The sequence below is a fragment of the Galeopterus variegatus genome, unplaced genomic scaffold, assembly GCF_000696425.1.
Source record: "Galeopterus variegatus unplaced genomic scaffold, G_variegatus-3.0.2 Scaffold455, whole genome shotgun sequence".
Classification (NCBI taxonomy): Eukaryota; Metazoa; Chordata; class Mammalia; order Dermoptera; family Cynocephalidae; genus Galeopterus; species Galeopterus variegatus.
The window spans coordinates 578,726-598,536 of NW_007726566.1; the positions used below are offsets into that span (position 1 = coordinate 578,726).

At 41.5% G+C, this 19,811-nt stretch overlaps 1 protein-coding gene across 2 annotated transcripts in view; it reads right to left on the bottom strand.

Annotated features, from left to right (window-relative positions):
- The window catches only part of SLC11A2 (solute carrier family 11 (proton-coupled divalent metal ion transporter), member 2), a 52,344-nt gene extending 32,656 nt beyond the window's left edge, over positions 1-19,688 (bottom strand). For both annotated transcript variants that reach the window (XM_008568984.1, XM_008568982.1), the window contains exons 1-2: positions 19,404-19,688; positions 14,913-15,050 (exon numbers count right to left, since the gene is read on the bottom strand). The gene's annotated coding sequence lies outside the window, so the exon portion shown is untranslated. The remainder of the gene's footprint in view (positions 1-14,912; positions 15,051-19,403) is intronic.
- Positions 19,689-19,811: the final 123 nt, after the last annotated feature.

Sequence of the window (19,811 nt, forward strand, 5' to 3'; positions counted from 1 at the left end):
GCAGCCAGTCCACCGCGGGCCGAGGCTCCGCCCACGCCGAGGCCAGGCTGGGGCTGGACCCGGGCGGCCCCGGGCTGGAGCTGTCTCTCGCTGAGCGGCTGCTGGCCCTGTTCGAACCCACAAAGCACGTGGGTTTGGTCGCTCCCACCCTTCGGGCAGTCTGCGGACAGATCAAATTCCTGCTGTAGTTCGCGGCAGCCTTCTTTCTGGAGACGTGACTCCACGAGGTACAGCTCCACCCTATAAAGTATAGCCACCTGGCAAGACCATTTCCTCTCGCCCCCAGAGCCACATCATAGTATCTGTTGCCTCACCAAGAGCACCCCACACCTGGGAGGAACCACGAAACATTAGCTAGAGCAGCCAGTTCGACCGCATCAGGTGTCCTACTCTCAGGCTTCAATAGTGAATTGTTTTCTTCCATCCCTCCAGCTGCCTTGCTTCTCCCCACATTTTATCCCTACCTACCCAAAATCAATCCCACTCCTTCCCCAGCGTTGACTTCACACCCGTGGCTTTCGCTCTGAAGATGACTGCCTGACTGGTGAAGAGGGGAGAATAAATGGTCTGACAAATCACCCTCATTTTCTACAATGTCCTTTAGAGCTACCAAAAACACTGTTAGACACCCACCACCACCACCATTTACAGCATTAAAGATAACCAAGCTTCTTTCTTCACTTAAAAACTGCTAGGAGAAAATTTTGTTAGTTAGCAGAAGAGTCCAAGATATGGAGAAAGGAGAGTGAACTGCAAAAAGAAAAATCCAAATAAAGTGCAAAGTAAAAAACTCTGGGACAAAAAAATAAATAAAAATAAAACCAAAAAATCCTGAGCCAAGCACCTTCAGCTTCCTAGCGCAGGCTGGAATTTCTCCTGCAGACAAAAGAAAATCACAAATTAGTTCTGAGAATCTCTCTATATCACATCTGTGGAGTTTCAGAAGGCTTCATGAAGTGCCTTCAGACCAGAGCCCGCCCTTTGGGAACCTCTGCTGCAACTAGAAAATAAAATGGCTGGTGCTGTTCTTGTCTCCCTTACAGGTTTGCTCAGCTTCCCTGGGCTGTTGCACACTTGCAGGGTACTTACTTAGCTCACAGTGTGGAGCTGCCTCCTTAAGATGCTTCTTCCTCATGGTGCAGAACTGATTTGACTTTTTTCTGCTGCGGGCTCCTGCCTCTATATATGCAGACAAGGGCGCCTCGTTTGGTTAGATAAGGGCACTTCAGGCTGCTCTAAAGCAACACATCCTTGGTAGCAGGGAATTTCAAGAGGGAAACCACACCCTTCAAAGCAAAATCAAATTTCATCTTTGACCTGCCATGAAAAGGGAAGTATTATATATCTGCCACTCCTAGATATTAATTAACAATTAGTTGAGTTTAAACCTTTATTCTAAGATTTCATCTGTGTCCCATTTGGCAGGAGCAGGGGCTGGAGGCGGGCTTGTGAGTGCCAGTGGATAAAAAGGGGGTGGGGGTGAGTAAAAGGAATTGCTTTCCTGAGCTCCCCACAGAGTGAGTCTGGTTCCAGCACTTGTACCAGGGGTGCATGTGCACTAGGACTCTGCTCCTCTGAGATGTGAAGTGAAACCAATTAACCCCAAGCCTGACATTTTCCACATAAGTACGTGCAGCACAGATGCAATTAAGAGGAGTCTCACAGTGTGGATGAAAATGCCGCCTGGTCTATCCCTTGGGATCTGAAGGACCCGCTGGCATCAGCTTGGTCAATCAGTGATCCAGAGGTAAACAATAAAGCCACGCAAACCAAGTACTCGGTGCCTGATGAAAAAGAAAAAGAAAGGAGAAAACCCTGAGTCTGCAAAAATGAAATCCTGGGCAAGCCCAGAATTTCTCAATCTGGGAGGAGGGGAGCTGAAAGAATGGGGAAAATTTGCCTCAGGGAAATAACTTAGAAGACAAAGGTGGAAAGGAGAGGCATTGGAGTGGAGTGGGATACTGGAGGGAAGAACAGTTGCTGCTTTCAGGTAGCAGGCAGGTGTCTGGTATTTACAAAGAAAACCTGCTTAGTACTATAAAAACATAATACCTTAGAATGGAAAAGAAAAGCAGTAATCAATTCAAATTAGTCAAGGTGGGCTTCCAGCAAGTGGTGCTGGTTCCTACATAGAACAACCATTGAGTCAGAAGAAGGAACTACGGATCTTCTACCCAGAACCCCAGATGAAGGTCTCTTTGCTTCTGGGCTCTCTCAAGCATTAAAAGTCATATCATTGCAACTTGATCTGTTTCTTGCCCTTATTTGACATCAGACAATTTCCCTAAGGCAAAGCTGCCTCTTTAGATTAGGCCAGGCACCAGTTTGTCCTCCTTCAGAGGAAAATAGAAGTACCCATAAAATCATCCAAGAACTAAGGTCTTGGAGGAAAAAGGAGTATTTGAGTTTAAGAAATTCTAAAAATGGGAATGGATTTTACAGTGGGACTCTACCACAGCCCCACTGTTTCCTTTAATCAGCTGTTTCTCCCAACACACACACTCCTCTTGCCTTCCTGGTCCCCAGTTCTCACCTACAGTAACTGACAACATTAATTGAATTCATATTATGTACCAAACACTGTATTTAACACCTCACAAACATGCATTAATCCTCACAATAAAATCATGAGGCAGGAACTATTATCATCTTCATTTTGCAAATTAGAAATCTGAGGCTTATAGGGGTTAAGTAATTTAAGGACACATAGCTAGTTAGTGGCAAAGACAGGTGAACACAAATCTATTAGACCCAGGAGCCAGCACTCAACTACCACATCATATTGCTTCCATCTTGTACACCTAAAACAATTCCCTTTAAATTAAATTACCTTTCATTAAAACCTAGATCGGGGGGCTGGCCAGTTAGCTCAGTTGGTTAGAGTGCGGTGCTGATACTGATAACACCAAGGTCCAAGGTTTGATCCCTGTACCAGCCAGTCACCAAAAAAAAAGACTGTGATGTTTATTTGGGCCAGCCCGTGGCTCACTTGGGAGAGTGTGGTGCTGATAACACCAAGGCCATGGGTTCAGATCTCTATATAGGGATGGCTGATTAGCTCACTTGGGAGAACATGGTGCTAACACCACCAAGCCAAGGGTTAAGATCCCCTTACCGGTCATCTTTTTAAAAATAAATAAATAAATAAACCTAGCTCAAAGACTATCTCTTTCATAAAATCCTATTAATGTAAATTCACTAAACGTTCCACATTACTGCAACAGCCAACTCATTTCTGTATAGACGTTAATATGTACCTGTATCATGTGTTAATATATATCTGTGTTGTGTGCCTTTTATTTAAATAGGAGGCCTTTCCTTCCATGCTTACCTTCTACCCACTCTCCAACTAGTCGTTTTCATGTGTCAAAGGACAAAATTACAACAAATTTAGTTAATATCTCAATTGGCTTTATTTCAATTCTAGAATGGGGCAACACATCATTCCATAAAATAGAAAAAGTTTTCCAATGAGCTGAGCAAAAGAGGTTGACTTGATAGACAGAAAATGTGCTGAAGAAAGCAGAACCAAAGAACAAAAAGCAGACTGGTCGTTTCAAAGTTACTTTCCTTGTAAGGTGGGACAGAGAGACAAACAGAAACATAACTGATGATTTAACATCAGGTTACTTCAGACTATCCTTTCTGTGTAAGGATTAAAGCAGAGGGAGGGCTGGCCGATTAGCTCAGCTGGTGAGAGTGTGGTGTTATAAAGCAGAGGGAACTTCATTATGCCTACTGAAGATTTAAATTGGCCTGTTTGGGAAATTAGTTGTTATCTCTCTCTGCTGATTTCTCAGAAGGTCAGACCACAATTTAGTTTAGTGACATAGAACTTCTAGCATAGGTGACACCATTTTGATTTTTAGTCTGGTCTGTTAGGGCCTAGTACAGAAACTTAGTCCAAAACAATGCCATCCTATAATTTTTATTTAACACATGCCTTGTTTTCTCTAAAACAACTGCCTGAAATGAACTCCTCCAACCCTTCCCCTTCTTTACCTGGAAAATTCCAACTTAATCCTTAAGGTTCTCTTAAAATACCCACCTGTGTGATGCATTAATTTCCTAACTCCTCCAGGCAGCAATAATTAGTTCTATGTTCTGTCTGCTTTCCAAGCACTTGTTACTCTACTAGCACATTAACTTATTCTGTATAAATTTACTTAGAACCTACTATGTACCAAGCACAAGGTGGGTGATGCAGATATAAACACAAACAAGATAAGCACAGACCCTTACAGTGATTATTGTTTTGGTGCTTTCTTCTCCCACTAAATTGTGAGCTTGTCAATAAAGGAGATTATCTTATCTGTACACCTGCTGCTAGAAAAGGCCAGGTATGTAGGAGGTGTCCCATAAATGTATTATCCCATTTTTTGATAGTTACGGCTGTCAGGCCATAAAGAATAATAATTAGGATATTTCTCTATATTTATGTATGTACCTATTCCAAAATAGACTCTTATCTATCCTAAAAATATTCCTCCCTTGATTCTGCCGGCCTTTAAACCATTCCTGTGATAAACGCTGGAATGCATGGCCCAGAATCCTCTTTGAGAATGAAGGACTTTTTACCCAGTTGTTTGGAGTAGGAGTGCTGCTGACAGTCGGTCTTCAACCATCTGGTCATGCCTTCCTCCCAGGCAGCCCACATCCATTGATTAATCTAAATGGGTGTATAAAGACTCATCCCTCAGCATGATGTTATAACAACAGTCAGGGGTTCAGATCCCCTTACTTATTAGCCTGCCACACACCAAAAAAAAAAAAAAAAAAGACATCCCTCTCACCCCAACTGGGGACATCTTTGAAAGATGGGTGAGCCTTTGTTCTGCATCATGGCTCATCTTCTCCTCCTGCCCAGTCTTGCTTCCCTCCCTTCCTTCAGTGTTGATCCCAAGATCACTTCCTAATAAACTTCCTGTTCCCATCTCAGAGTTGCCTTTCCTTCCTATTTCTGGTAAATTGAAATCAAAGTTTCTGAAAGTGATCTGCACTCACCCTACCTCCTACCATTTATTTATTTCTCTCCCCTTTGTGATTTACTCTAGAGATTACCTTCTCATTGGCTAAATGAGATCATTGCTGGCCATCTACAGTCAAAGCCAAGTCTTCCACTTTCTCCATATTTGAACTTATAACTCTGTCTCTTTGGCTTCCATCATACTGTGCTCTCTGGATAGTTCTCCTCTATGAACTGTTCTTTCTCCTTTCTTCATTTGCTGCTTTTCTTCTTCCTACTCCTTAATTGTAGGCATTCCTTAGGTTTAATCCTTAGTTATCTTATAATTTTACACAATCTCTCTGCATTTTCAATATGATATTACTGGGGACCCACCTAGCACTAGAGACATTCATGGGACAGGATGCAATAATAAGAACCTTATTTTTTTTTTTTTAAAGATGACCGGTAAGGGGATCTTAACCCTTGACTTAGTGTTGTCAGCACCACGCTCAGCCAGTGAGCTATACGGCCATCCCTATATAGGGATCCGACCCCTTGGCCTTGGTGTTATCAGCACCACACTCTCCCAAGTGAGCCACAGGCTGGCCCTGGAAAAAACAACCTCATAAGGGTAAAATAGACCTGAATCATAGGTCTAGCCCGTTGGGCAATTACTAAATCTCTGAGGTTCATTTATTCATCTGAAATGAATATGATACCAGCCTCATAGGGACATGTTTTTGGTTCCCCAAATGCACCAATGTTCTCTCTTGCCTCCCTGTCTTTTTATATGGTGTGCCTATGCTGGAACATTCTTGCTCTTCCCATCCTTTGCCTGGCTAACTCCTATTCACCACTGTCGTCTCACTTTAGATGTTTCTTCCTCCAAAAAGCCTTCTGTCACACCAGTGTCTGGATGAGGTAGGTCTTCTATGTAGTCCTATAACATACTGTACTGTACTCTTTCTTTTGTCATAGCACTTTCCCACTGAATTGCTTTCACTGGTTATTTGTAGCTTTCCTTGAGGGCCAGGACCTTGTCCTGTTCACAGTTGTATCCTTAGGAAGGACTCCAAAGCTGGCAGCCTCCCTGCACAGTCGTGGCACTGTTTCACCTTGACAGTGACTCCCAAATGTCATACTCTGTAGCCTTTCTCCCTGAGCTACAACTCTGTTTTTTGGAATTTCTCCTTGGATGACCAGCTGGAAAGTCAAAACTGGTGTATCTCAGATTATCTTTATCTCTACCCAAACCAGCATGTTCTTATAATTTTCCTATGTTTCCAGACTCTGGGACTTCAAACCTATAAATCACCATGGACTTCCCACCCTCCCTGACATCAAAAAATGCCAGTTGTTCCCCTTCTTCTATTTCTACTGCCATCTTCCTGCTTAGACCTCTAATTACCTTAACTACTGCAACATCCCCTCTGATCAATCTGATTTCTTCCCCACTAGAAACTTTCAATAGTTCCCTATTGCCTACAGAGTAAAGGAGAAGGAAGCGGGGGGAGAAGGGTAAACTCATGTTAATTGAGTGCCTACTTCATGCCAATGCAGAGGGTGTTTTACACACATCATCACATTTAAATACAGAATGGAATTTTCATCTGACATTCAAGGTTCCCCACATAATGGTTCCAGCCTTCTTCACACTTCATCTCCCACCTCTCCACCAAATAAACCCTTCATTCCAGTTGGATTTCATATTCCCTGAACACATTCTAGGCTTTCCTGATCCTGTACCTTGGCTCCAGCTGTTACCTCTATCCACACTGCTGGTATGAAATCCTGGCCACTTTTCAAGACCTAACTCAAATGTCATCTGCTTCTTAAACACTTTCCTCATTTTCACAAGATGTAACCTCTTCTCCTCTTGTATCTTTGTATTTTTTGTATCTTATTTTTCCTTTTATTATTTGAGCTTATTCTCTCCATATATACATATTTTTTGGCAGCTGGCTAGTATGGGGGATCTGAATATTCTCTAATTGCTACTACTTGATTGTAAGTTTTATGAAGATAGCTCTACATTATTATTTTTTTTTTTTGTCTTTTTTCGTGTCCGGCAACGGATCGCAACCCTCAGTGTCACGCCCGTACCGGACCAGCAACGGGATCGCAACCCTCGGCGTTGCGCCCGCACCTCGCTCAGCCAGTGAGCGGGAACCGGTCTGCATGTGGGATCCGAACCCTCGGCGGGAGCGCTGCTGCGCTCCCAAGCGGCACACTGTAGCATGCGCCACCGGGCCGGCCCTCTACATTATTTTTATATTATTTACTGCACCCAGCAATATACTTAGCACATCATTAGCACTCAATAAGCATTTAAACTTTAGCTTGGATTTGACTTTACAAATATGTGACCTATAATAGTGCTTTTCAAACTGAGTCTCAACCCATTATTGGATTATGAAATAAATTGTGTGAGTCACAATCAGAATTTTTAAAAATTAGAATAGGATAGAAAATATCAGAGAATGTCACAAATACTAAGATAGATATTATTTTGCGAAACTTTATTTTAATAATGTGTGTGTGTATGTATACTGAGTTGACATAAAATATATTTCTTATTGTGAGGCACAGACAAAAAAGGCGGGAAAAACACCACTGTAATACACATGCATTATTTCAGTCAGCAGATTACAAGCTCCTTGATGAGAGAAAGCAGATCTGGCAAACTCTCTAACCTTATCAGTGAAAGCCAGTCTCCTACTTTGAGCCCCACTCATTCCAGGAAGCTGCCCTAGGAACTAAAAGAGACTCAAGGCAAACAGCAAGGCCCTGTCTTTAAGTGAGCTTCTCCTCTATTAAGAGGTACAAGAAAAGTTAATGAAGAAACTATACAAATACTTAAGAAATCAGCTGTGGAGCTGTAGGATACGCCTTAGATTTGGAATTAAAAGACCTACATTAGAAGTCTTGCTTTTATTAGCTGTGTGATGTTGGATAAATTGCTTGATTTTTTTGAGCTTGTTTAACAAACTAAAGAAATAAAATATACCCTACCTCACATAATTGTGTTAAAATTAAGTGATATGCATATACAAGATTATTTTGTAAACTACAAAAATGTTATACATTTTAGGTAAAAACCTGCATGGGTTATTAATAAGTGAAAATTTACATAGTACAAATTATACAGCTAAATGTGCACTAGGCATGATTTCTGCTTTGTTTTGCTTTTATGATTGTCAGTGATAGAAACCCAATTCAAACTGGTTGTGCTCAAATGGAGTTGAATCACTCACATAAATGGGAAACCCAACAATACAGCTAGCATTGGGCAAGGCTGAATCTAGGGACCCAGATAATATCACCAAGCCACTGTCCACCTGTGTCACTCAGTCTTTTGTCTCCACTTTAGAACTAGCATGATTTTATTCTTAGGCATGTCTCCCCGCACGATGGAACAATGGCCACCATCTGCTCTAGGCTGACTTGGTCCTCACAGATAGCAGGTGAAGAGTATCTCTTTTCCTACCGTTCCAGCAAAAGTCCCAGGGAGAGATGGTGTATTAGTCCGTTTCTGTTGCTTATAACAAAATATCTGGAACTAGGTAATATGTAAGAAAATGAAATTTATTTCTTACAATTTCGGAGGCTGGGAAGTCCAAAGTCTAGGGAACACATCTGGTGAGTCTTCTTTGGTGGTGGCTTTACAGCAATGCAGGTGTCTCACATACCAGAAAATGAAGGAGCAGAGAGAGAGACTTATAAATGCTCTCCTTTTAAAGCCCTCAGAACCATGCCCACAACCACCATTATTAATCCCTTCATTAGGTTATGGTCCTCAGAATCTACTCACCTCTTCAAGGCCCCACCTTTCGATTACCATAATAAGATTTCCCACCCTCAACAGTTACTATGGGGATCAAGCTTTAATGACTTTGGAGGGCCATTCAATCCATGGCATCCCACCCCAGCCCCCCCAAAGTTTATGACTTTCTCACAAATACATTCATTCCATCCCCAAAGTCTTAACTTGTGTCAACCCAAAGGTCCAAAGTCCAAAGTCCCATCTGTGAAATCAAAACAAGTTATCTACTTCCAAGGTACAATGGTGGGACAAACATAGGGTAAATATTCCCATTCAAAATGGAAGAAATAGGCCAAAAGAAAGAGGTAACAAGTCTTAAGCAAGTCCAAAAACCAGCAGAGCAGGCATTAAATCTCAAAGCTGGTGAGTCATGGACCTTGACTCCATGTTCGAAGTCTTCTGCACGTTGGTATGGGGGTTGGGTTCCCAAGTCCTCTGGAAGATCTGCTCTTATGGCTTTCCTGGTCTCCGGCAATGCTTTAGCTCTTTTAGGCTGGAGTTGCACACTGGTAGCTCTACAGTTCTGGGATCTCCATGGTGGTCCTGCTCTCATGGCTTCACCAGGCTTGATGTTGATGGGGTTTAACTGCTGCAATTCTGACCCCACATTTCTGTTCAGCATTGCTCTAGCAAAGACTCCATGCAGTGCTTCTGCCTCTGCAACAGATCTCTTCCTGGGTCACCAGGCTTTTCTACATACCCTTTGAAATCAGGGTGGAGGGTCCTAAGCCTCCACAGCTCTGGCATTCTCTGAGCCTGCAGACTTAACACCATGTGGACGATGCCTAGGCTTCCAGCTAGTATCTTCCAAAGCTATAGGTCCAGCCACACCTGGGGCCAATTCAGCTATGGCTGGAGCAGCCAAAGCAGCTGGGGTGCTGGTGTGGAGAGCAGCAACCCAAGGTGGCCCTGGGCAGTGAACCTGTGGAAGTTGCCTCGGGCCTGTTCCCCAAGACCATTCTGTTTCCCTAGACCTCTGGGCCTGTAATGGAAGATGCAGCCTCCAAGATCTCTGAAATGCCTTCAAGGTCTTTTTCTCTTCTCTTGATAATCCCTTTCTATTGTACTAATCTCCTCATCAAATGGTCACCAGGCTGCACCACTACATGTTCTCTGCTTCTCTACCACATGGCCAGGCTTCAAATTTTCTAAATCTTTTTGCTCTGCTTCCCTTTTAAATTCTAGCTTTAGATCATTCCTTTGCTGCCATAACTCAATATAGACTGTTATAAGTAGCCATGCAGCCTCCTGAATGTTTTGCTGCTTAGAAAGTTCTTCCACCAAATACCTTGGGTCAATGCATTGAAGTTCCACATTCCATAAAACTTTTGGGCCTAAACAGAATGCAGCCAAGTTCCTTGCAAGTTCATAGCAAGGATGATCTTTGCCCCAGTTTCAAAACTCCTTATTTCTATCTGAGACTTATCTTTACAGTCCATATTTCTAAAAGCATTCTTGTCACCACAATTTAACCAGTCTCTAAGAAGTTCCAAACCTTCCCTGACTGCAGGTGGGTCTAAGTGCAGTGGTGTTTACAACTAATTGATCATAACCTGTTACAAACTTCTTTGTTCTTTCTCTACGCCCACTGCTTCACTTGACTTGCCTTAAAAAAAAAAAAGTCCAGGGAGGGCTCTGCCCGCTACCTAGCTTGAGTCATGAGCCAAGTCTCAAACAGAAAACAGTGGCCAGGGGTGCTTGGGAAACTCCAAGCTGACCCTTGGAGGTAGGGGTTAGGGTCAGTCTTACCTGAGTCATCTCAGCTGAAAAAGAGGTTGGCGGAGGGAAACTTCTCAAGGGGTAGGGTCAGAGATTCAGAATGACTTATGTTTCTAATGCTGAATTGGAATAGTTTGGAAAGAATTCCTGGAGTCTAGAACACTACTCATCCTGCTGTTAAGTCTCTTCTGTTTAATTTCATCACACAACACTAGAGTAAGGACCTACAAACACACGTATTTCAGAAAGCAGGAAATGGAGGAGCAAGAGCAGAGGTAGAAAATAAGGACTATTTCAGAAGGGATGGTTAGGGGAGATCTCACTTGGTGACTATGAAGCATAAATCTGATCAAAGTATGAGAGCAAGTTATATGAATGTCTACCTGCGGAAGAAATACCAGGCAAGTGCAAAGACTGAGACAGGATCAGTAACTCCCCCCTGAAGCAGTACATATTCATTCACTAACATATATATTTGCATTTGTATGTGAACATGTTAACAGTTTTTTTCTACATTAAAACAACAATTTTTCTTTTTTTGGTGGCTGGCCAGAATGGGGAACCAAACCCTTGACCTTGACGTTACAAGGCTGTATCCTAACCAACTGAGCTAACTGGCTAGCCCCTAAAACAACAATTTTCCTGACAGTGATATCAAACTGCAAAATCCTTGAAGTCTTGGGCCGGCCTGTGGCTCACTCGGGAGAGTGTGGTGCTGGTAACGCCAAGGCCATGGGTTCGGACCCTATATAGGGATGGCCAGTTAGCTCACTTGGGAGAGCGTGGTGCTGACAACACCAAGTCAAGGGTTAAGATCCCCTTACCGGTCATCTTAAAAAAAAAACAAAAAACACCTGAAGTCTTTCTAATGTTGATTCAGCCAGATAAGACACTTATGAGTCTTTCTGAATGTGCAGATGTACCTAAATTGAGAATACTTGTAAGAACGGGCTTTCTTCCTACAACAGGAACTGAACCCCAGGGAGGCTCAATAAATGGTGCAGATGGAATGCCAAGCACCACTGTGAATATCAATACTGATGGTAGCACTCCCAGGTAACCCTGCCAAAGCTGGGTGGGGAGAACTTTCCTCAAAGAGTTTTCTTAACACTGTCCTTTTGCTCTAATTGCTGTGGACGTGCCAGGCAGCACAAAGTGACTCCTGAGGGTGGTTCCTGCTGATGCTAGCTGGGTAAAGGTCCCCTATTCACAGCCAAGTACTAACACAAAGTAAAAATTCCTCTAATCTAAAGCTTTAGCAAGGGTTATATTGCCTGGAAGAGGAAAAGCTTGGGGTAGGGCATGTGGAAGGGGGTGGGAGAAATCAGAAGGCAAGGGACCTGCCCTGCTAATTGATCAGTGACAATTTCTCTGAACTTGGAACCCCTATAACCAATCCCTACTAGGCACTGCTCTTCAACCAGTGATGCCCTTATCCTTGAATTGCACTGACTTACAACATATTTGATGCTAATTCTTATCTGTCTACAGTAGTTCTAGATTGGTCTACACTTTTTATTGTCATATGATATGCCTTTGCTTATCTGTTTTGTTAATTTTCATAGAGTGTAACTTTTTTTTGGCAGCTGGGATCAACCAGAACCCTGGACCTTGGTGTTATCGGCACCATACTCTAACTGAGCTAACCAGCCAGCCCCTAACAGAGTATAACTAACTTCTTAGACCATGTTTGTGAATGATACATTCTAAATTTAGTTCAGTGTCTACCTTAATTACCCACCACAAGCAGGCACTGATAAAGACTTTTCGATAATGATTATGACTGCAATTACTGAAATCAAAGGCTACTTCTTGCAATTTCGGAATACTGCTCCTCTGGAGACGCTAACCTCCTCTCTTATAAGTCTTATCTCACAAATTGGTTCCAGGCAAACTCTCCTGAAACCTTTCAGTTTGATAGTCAGGAGACCTGCGTCCTAATCTTAAATTCACTAACAACTTCTTTTTTTTTTTTTTTGGTAGCTGGCTGGTACAGTTATCCGAACCCTCACCAACAACTTCTGTGTAACCCTATGCTTCAATTTCACATTCTTCTAGTGTAAGACAGAAAAAGCACACATGGTTTGCACGTAGGGAAGACAGGTAAAATGAGAAAGTAGATAAGAAAGGGCTTTAAAGTAGGACATAAGGGTCCAAGCAGAAGTCTGTACTTCCTTCCTTTCAGGACCAGCCTTCTGAGACTTTTTTTCTCCCCACAAACATAACTCTTCTTTCAGGATCCTACATCCCTAGTGTGAAGGACAAAGAACCATCCTTGGGTATCACCTTTTCCACAGATTTCTCCTGATGACTGACTCCCTTTGCCTCATCTTTGCTACTTGCTTCTTTTTTACAGGCCTTCAAAGAGATGCTCTTCTAAGCCTAGGGCCTCATTTATATTCCTGTTCTCCTCTTTTCTAGAGAAAGACTCTGAAGGAGGAGGTAAAATACATAGAGTGCCAAAGATGGCGAAGAATCATATTGTGAGCCCCAGAAGTTTCAGAAGACAGAAAAGAAATGGGCAAAAATAAACCCCAGCTGAATTAAAGACCTAAAGTTGTCGAAACAAAACAAAACAAAAACAATCACCTTCAAAATTATCTGAAAAAATATACAGAATCTTTAAGATCTTAAGATAGAATTTTAAAAATCAAATTATGAAAAAGCAGAAGTCATAATGGACAATTTTAGTAAAATTGACTATAATAAGTATTAAAAACTCCTATCTAAAAGACATCTTTTAAACAAGGTTAAAATATAAGTGACAGGGTAATAGGAAGAAGATATCTGCAACATGATATCTGAAAAAGATTGGTATCTAGATCTGTTTTATTATTATGTAAATCATAATAATAAAGAAGATAAACAACCCAGCAGGAAAATAGACAAAAGGTATGAACAGACAATTCCCAGAAAAAAATCCAAACCAATAATATATATAAAAATCTGCTCCATCTTTCTAGTAATCAGGAAAATGAAAATTAAACTGACAAGGAGATTCACTTCACATCTATTGGACTATCAATAATCTAAAAGCCTGGCCTTTTGGGGGGTTGGGAGTTGGCCACTACAGGGATCCAAACCCTCCACCTTGGTGTTATCAATACTGCACTCTAACAAACTTAATATAACCGGCTAGCCCTAAAAGTCTGATCATTTTAAATGTTGGTGAGGATTTGGAGAAAGTAAAACTCTGATACCCTGTGGGATTGACACAACCACACCGGAGAGCAACTTGACAATATCTGTCCAAGTTGAAAAAGCACTTATCCTTTGATCCAAAAAGTACTTCCAGATATATGCCTTAGAGCATTGTTTTTCAATCCATTAGTGGGTCATGAAACCAATTCAGAGGGTCATGTCCAGCATTCCACAAAAAAGAAATAGAATATAATGCAATAGAGTAGAAAATGGAGTACATATAGCAAGGGTAGGTGTTATTTTGTTAAACTTTTATTTCATGTATGGGCTGGGTCTTGATATAAAATGTGTTTCTTACTATGAGCCGTGGTTTTAAAAAAAAACTCTAAAAACACTGCTTAAGAGAAATTCTCATACATTAGCACAAGGAGGCATGTTTGAGGATGTTCCCTGCAATGTAGGGCTTGTAATAATGAAAGACAAAACCACATAAATGTCTATCAGTAGCAAATGGATAAACAAATTGGAGTGCATTCATGTGATGGAATACCACACAGCACCTGAAATTAATGAACTTAACCTACATGGATAAATACTGAAAACAAAGCTGAGGAAACAAAACAAAATGCAGAAAAATAAGTGCCACATGAAGCCAATTACATGAATTTTTAAAATATTTAAAAATACCATATACTATTTGTGTGTGTATATGTATGTGTGTGTGATATATATATATATATTGAAAGTATTAAAGTGAATTGACATAAAAGGGATGCCTAAAGTAAGGAGAATGACACTTAGGAAGAAAAAATAGTTATGGCAGTATTTATTCATTTTGGGTGATAGATATGCAGATGAATGTTATAGTATTCTTTGTTCTTTTCTTTTTATAATATTTTAAAGAAAAAAGAAATGGAATTAAACTTTAATCTTGCTCAAAGGTCTGAAAGAGTATCAGAAAACCATATTAACTCAATTAAAACTCTTTCATCCTCGGGTATTTTTCCCCAGTGCCTCGGAAAGAATAATCTGTCCCAAACCAGTCTGTCAAACTCACACAAGAAAAAAGAAATGGAATTAAACTTTAATCTTGCTCAAAGGTCTGAAAGAGTATCAGAAAACCATATTAACTCAATTAAAACTCTTTCATTCTCGGGTATTTTTCCCCAGTGCCTCGGAAAGAATAATCTGTCCCAAACCAGTCTGTCAAACTCAATTAATTAGTATCTAAATGTGGCAAATCACTATAGTTATTATCTTTGCTAAAAAAAAGAGACTTACTTTTCACCAAAGTTTCATTCTTCCATATCTTCGCACATGTTCTTCCTTCTTCCTAGAAAGCCCTTCCTCCCAGTACTTGTCTGCTAAGGAATCTCCAATTTATCTTCCACGACCCATTCAAACCTGACGTCTCTTCACCTGGAAGCACCACCACCACCACCATCAGAATTTATCGATCTCCTACTCCTTCCTTTGATTTTCACTGGACCTTGGACATTTCTCTGTTACTATACTTATCACATTATAGCACAATTATTCTTAAATGTCAATCTCCTCTGCTAAGCTTTTGACCTTTTTTAGGGAAAGGCCTGCCTCTTATCTACCTTTATTTTCTTGAAACCTATCAGAGTGACTGCAGAGCACGCCCTCAAATGTTTACAGAATGAACAGCAAATACTGATGACAAGCCATAGATGACTGGCTGAATGACATGTTTTTGGGTGGCTCCAATTTAGTTCCCATTTATTGCACCACAAATCTGGGCCTACTTAAAGATGCTCATCATTTTGGGGCTCCTCATATTTTTTGTTCAGATCCTTATAATTGGACCCTTAATCTCCACTCTCTTTCCACTCTAATCCATCCTCGACATCACTCCAGACTCATTTTTACAAAACACCATTTTTGTCTTGTCACTACTTTGGGCAAAATGCTTTACAATTCCCTAATACCTTTCAAATCAAATCCAAATCCCTCAACTTTAAAAAAAAATACATATTTATGGGACACAGAGTTGACTATCAGTATTTGTGTACAGTATATGATGATCAAATCAATATTATTACATGCTCATCATTACAAATCATAATTACTTTTTGTGTCCCTTACTCAATTACTCCCCATCCCCACTCCCAATCCCCCTTTCTCACCTCTAGTAACTACAGGTCTGTTCTCTCCTTCTGAAAATTCAGAATTTTATTATGGTCTTTCCTTCTTTGTTTCTTAGCTCCCACTTACAAGTAAAGACATGCAGTATTCCTCTTTCTGTGCCTGGCTTATCTCACTTAACATAATTTTCTCCAATCTCATCCATGTTGCTCCAAATGGCAGAATTTCATTCTTTTTTATGGCTTGATTAGTATTCCTGTCCCCACCCCTGCAGCAGTCTGACCCCCAAATCCCTAATCTTCATACATGAGGCTTCCAAGCATCCTGCCTCACTTCAGTATTCCAAATGTATCTCTCAATCATTTTATAATGTAAACTAGAGCTGGAATCTGTCTGATCTCTGGTTTATCTCAAGCAACAAGAACAATGGCTGGCCTGGGGTAGATGCTCAACAATTGTGGAATTAACGAGTAAATGAACTATTCCTAATATGTAACCATTTATTTGGGCTAAGTTTTCTTCTTGTTTTCTGTATGCACCAAGCTTATATCAGCCCATCTTAATGTCCCCTAATACCTAATAAAATGTATTGCAAATTTTAATATATAAGGGCACTTCAAAAAGTTGAAAAATGGGGCCGGCCCGTGGCTCACTCGGGAGAGTGTGGTGCTGATAACACCAAGGCTGCAGGTTCGGATCCCATATAGGGATGGCCGGTTATCTCACTGGGTGAGCAGGTGCTGACAACACCAAGCCAAGGGTTGAGATCCTCTTACTGGTCATCTTTATAAAAAAAAAAAAAAAAAAAAAGTTGAAAAATGGAATTAAAAGCTTATACAGGGTTGGGTGGTTAGCTCAGTTGGTTAGAGCATGGTGTTATAACACGAAAGTCAAGGGTTTGGATCCCCTTACTGGCCAGCTGCCAAAAAAAAAAGTCTGAAAAGATAATACAAATATTTCCATGAACTTTTGAAGACCCCGGTATATGCCCAAATATAAGTCAATGCCTTGTGATCCCAAGGAGAACAAAATGATAGTTTTTGGTCAACGTGATATAAATGAAATAGTCAAATGTTTACTTTATTTATTTATTTGCAGCTGGCTGGTATGAGGATACAAATGTCTGCTTTAAATAGTTACTAATTTAGTGAAAATTTAAGTCTAGTATTATTTAGCAACACATACTTTAAATCACATATAAAATATTTACTTAGAGATAATACATTTTTTTTTTTTAAGATGACGGGTAAGGGGATCTCAACCCTTGACTTGGTGTTGTCAGCACCACACTCTGCCAAGTGAGCTAACCAGCCATCCCTATATAGGGATCCAAACCAATGGCCTTGGTGTTATCGGCACCACACTCTCCCAAGTGAGCCACGGGCAGTCCCTAGAGATAATGCATTTTCGTTCCAATTTTATAACACACTTTTATTCAAATTATCAGTGTCTTCAGCATCATTCAGCCACCTCTATTGTCACCTAGCCCAATTTGCAGATCATGTGATCCTCACACATATCTAAGTTACTGGAAGACACCTGTTTTTATCTTTTCTTTCCCCATCCCCCCTTTTAAGCTGGTCAATTTTTTCCCCCCTTAAATTCATTAGGAGTCAGAGGAAACCTCAAAGGTTTTATAAAGGGGGGTGACAAGCTTAGTTTTGCAACTTAAAAAATTCTCTCTGGCTACATACAGCATGGAGAACTGGTTGGAGGGAGGACAAAACAGATGGCAGGGAAACCAGTAAGGAGGCTACTGCAGTAGCGTACAGCAGAGGCTTGTAGCTTAGACTAGGGTAATGGCAGAGAAGATAAAAGGAAGCTGGCTCATACACTTAGTGTGTATGTGTTAGGGTGTGGGGGCACGGAGGAAGAGGCATTAAACACTAAACAAATATTTGTGGATAAATGAATTCCTGTGTTCCCGCCATATTCTTTTACTGCACAAAATGCTTTCCCTTTACTCCATTCTTCCAGGCACACTTCCTTCCCATTTCCTCCATAAAACTGTCTCTGGTTTTATCAGCTTCTTTCTAGAAAGAATTTTAGAGCTGGACATTCTTTTTTTTTTTTTTAAAGATGACCGGTAAGGGGATCTTAACCCTTGACTTGGTGTTGTCAGCACCACGCTCAACCAGTGAGCCAACCGGCCATCCCTATATGGGATCCGAACCCGGGGCCTTGGTGTTACCAGCACCGCACTCTCCCGAGTGAGCCACGGGCCGGCCCAAGAGCTAGACATTCTTGAGAAACAGACTTAGAAACTGCCTGAAGACAGAGACCACGTCTTGTTTTAGTCAACGTTCTATCTCGCCCACCTCATCTACCTAACACTTGTAGAGATCCAACCCACTCCAGGACCATACTTTTAGAATTTTTCCTCTGACTACATGAGTGATACAATCATAAATAGACTGTAGTAATATAAAGCTCTGTGACCCATAAAGCTGTATACAGATGTGGGAGCTTTCACAACCATTTTCTCCTTGGATCCTCAGAGAACTCTTGTAAGGTAGGTATTACCATAGAGGAAATAAACTCAGAGCTAAGGTGACATGTCCAAGGTCACACACACTAAAGGAATTCGCAGTGCTAAGATTTGAACCTAGATACCGTGGTTCCAAATGGGATGCTCTTTCTACCACCCTACGTGGAGGTTAAATATTGATATGTACCTAAGTGGACTATTAACTACTGAAGGTAGCTAACTGCCACTTCTGGGGATCCTTTCCAGTTTCAAGTATTAATTAATTTATTAGACATTCTTGAGAAACAGACTTAGAAACTGCCTGAAGACAGAGACCACGTCTTGTTTTAGTCAACGTTCTATCTCGCCCACCTCATCTACCTAACACTTGTAGAGATCCAACCCACTCCAGGACCATACTTTTAGAATTTTTCCTCTGACTACATGAGTGATACAATCATAAATAGACTGTAGTAATATAAAGCTCTGTGACCCATAAAGCTGTATACAGATGTGGGAGCTTTCACAACCATTTTCTCCTTGGATCCTCAGAGAACTCTTGTAAGGTAGGTATTACCATAGAGGAAATAAACTCAGAGCTAAGGTGACATGTCCAAGGTCACACACACTAAAGGAATTCGCAGTGCTAAGATTTGAACCTAGATACCGTGGTTCCAAATGGGATGCTCTTTCTACCACCCTACGTGGAGGTTAAATATTGATATGTACCTAAGTGGACTATTAACTACTGAAGGTAGCTAACTGCCACTTCTGGGGATCCTTTCCAGTTTCAAGTATTAATTAATTTATACACAAATGCTTATCGAGCACCTACTACGTGCCAGGTATGGCACTCGTGTTGGGGGAACAGCAGTGAACAAAGCAGAGAAGGTGCATGCCTTCGGTCTAGGCCAGGGAGCCGACCGAACGAGGAAACAAATGTATCAACAACAGTGATACAGTCATAAATGCTATAAAGAAATATGAGTGATAAGAGAAAAAGTGTGTGTCCATTTTGTGGGCACTACTTCAGATACGGTGATCAGAGAAAGCCTCTCAGAAAAGTTACATTTAAGTCAAGACCGAGTTTTTGTCCTAACGAAAGACATTTTCCCACAAACCTACTTCAGGAAACTCCAAAAAAAAAAAAAAAACCCAAAACACAACAACAACAAGAACAAACGGAAAAAGCGTACGTAGTCCGCACTGAGGCCGCTCTCAAAGCTCCAAACTTCGCCGCCAGACTGACTGGAAAATGGACAGTTCCCGGCCTATTCAAGCCGCCACCTGTACAAGGCGCTGTGGGTCCTCCGAGTCCCCAGGAGGCGCCATGGCCCCACGCGCTGCCAAGTTGACATCTGATATCTAACGGTCAAGGCCCCGACGTCCCAGGTACAGGTGGAGTGCAAGGGCAGCACTGGGAAACCCTAAGGCCTTAGGGGATTGCGGAGGGTCAGCAGGCCCCTCAGAGAGAGGGCGTCCTAGGAATCACAAACCCCATCATTGCCATAAGCCTTCGTTCCCTCGGGGATAGACCGTTTCCGGCGCCTTTAAACCAGGAAGTACTGCTGTGTCCAATCCTGGTCTTTCTTCCGCACTTAGTC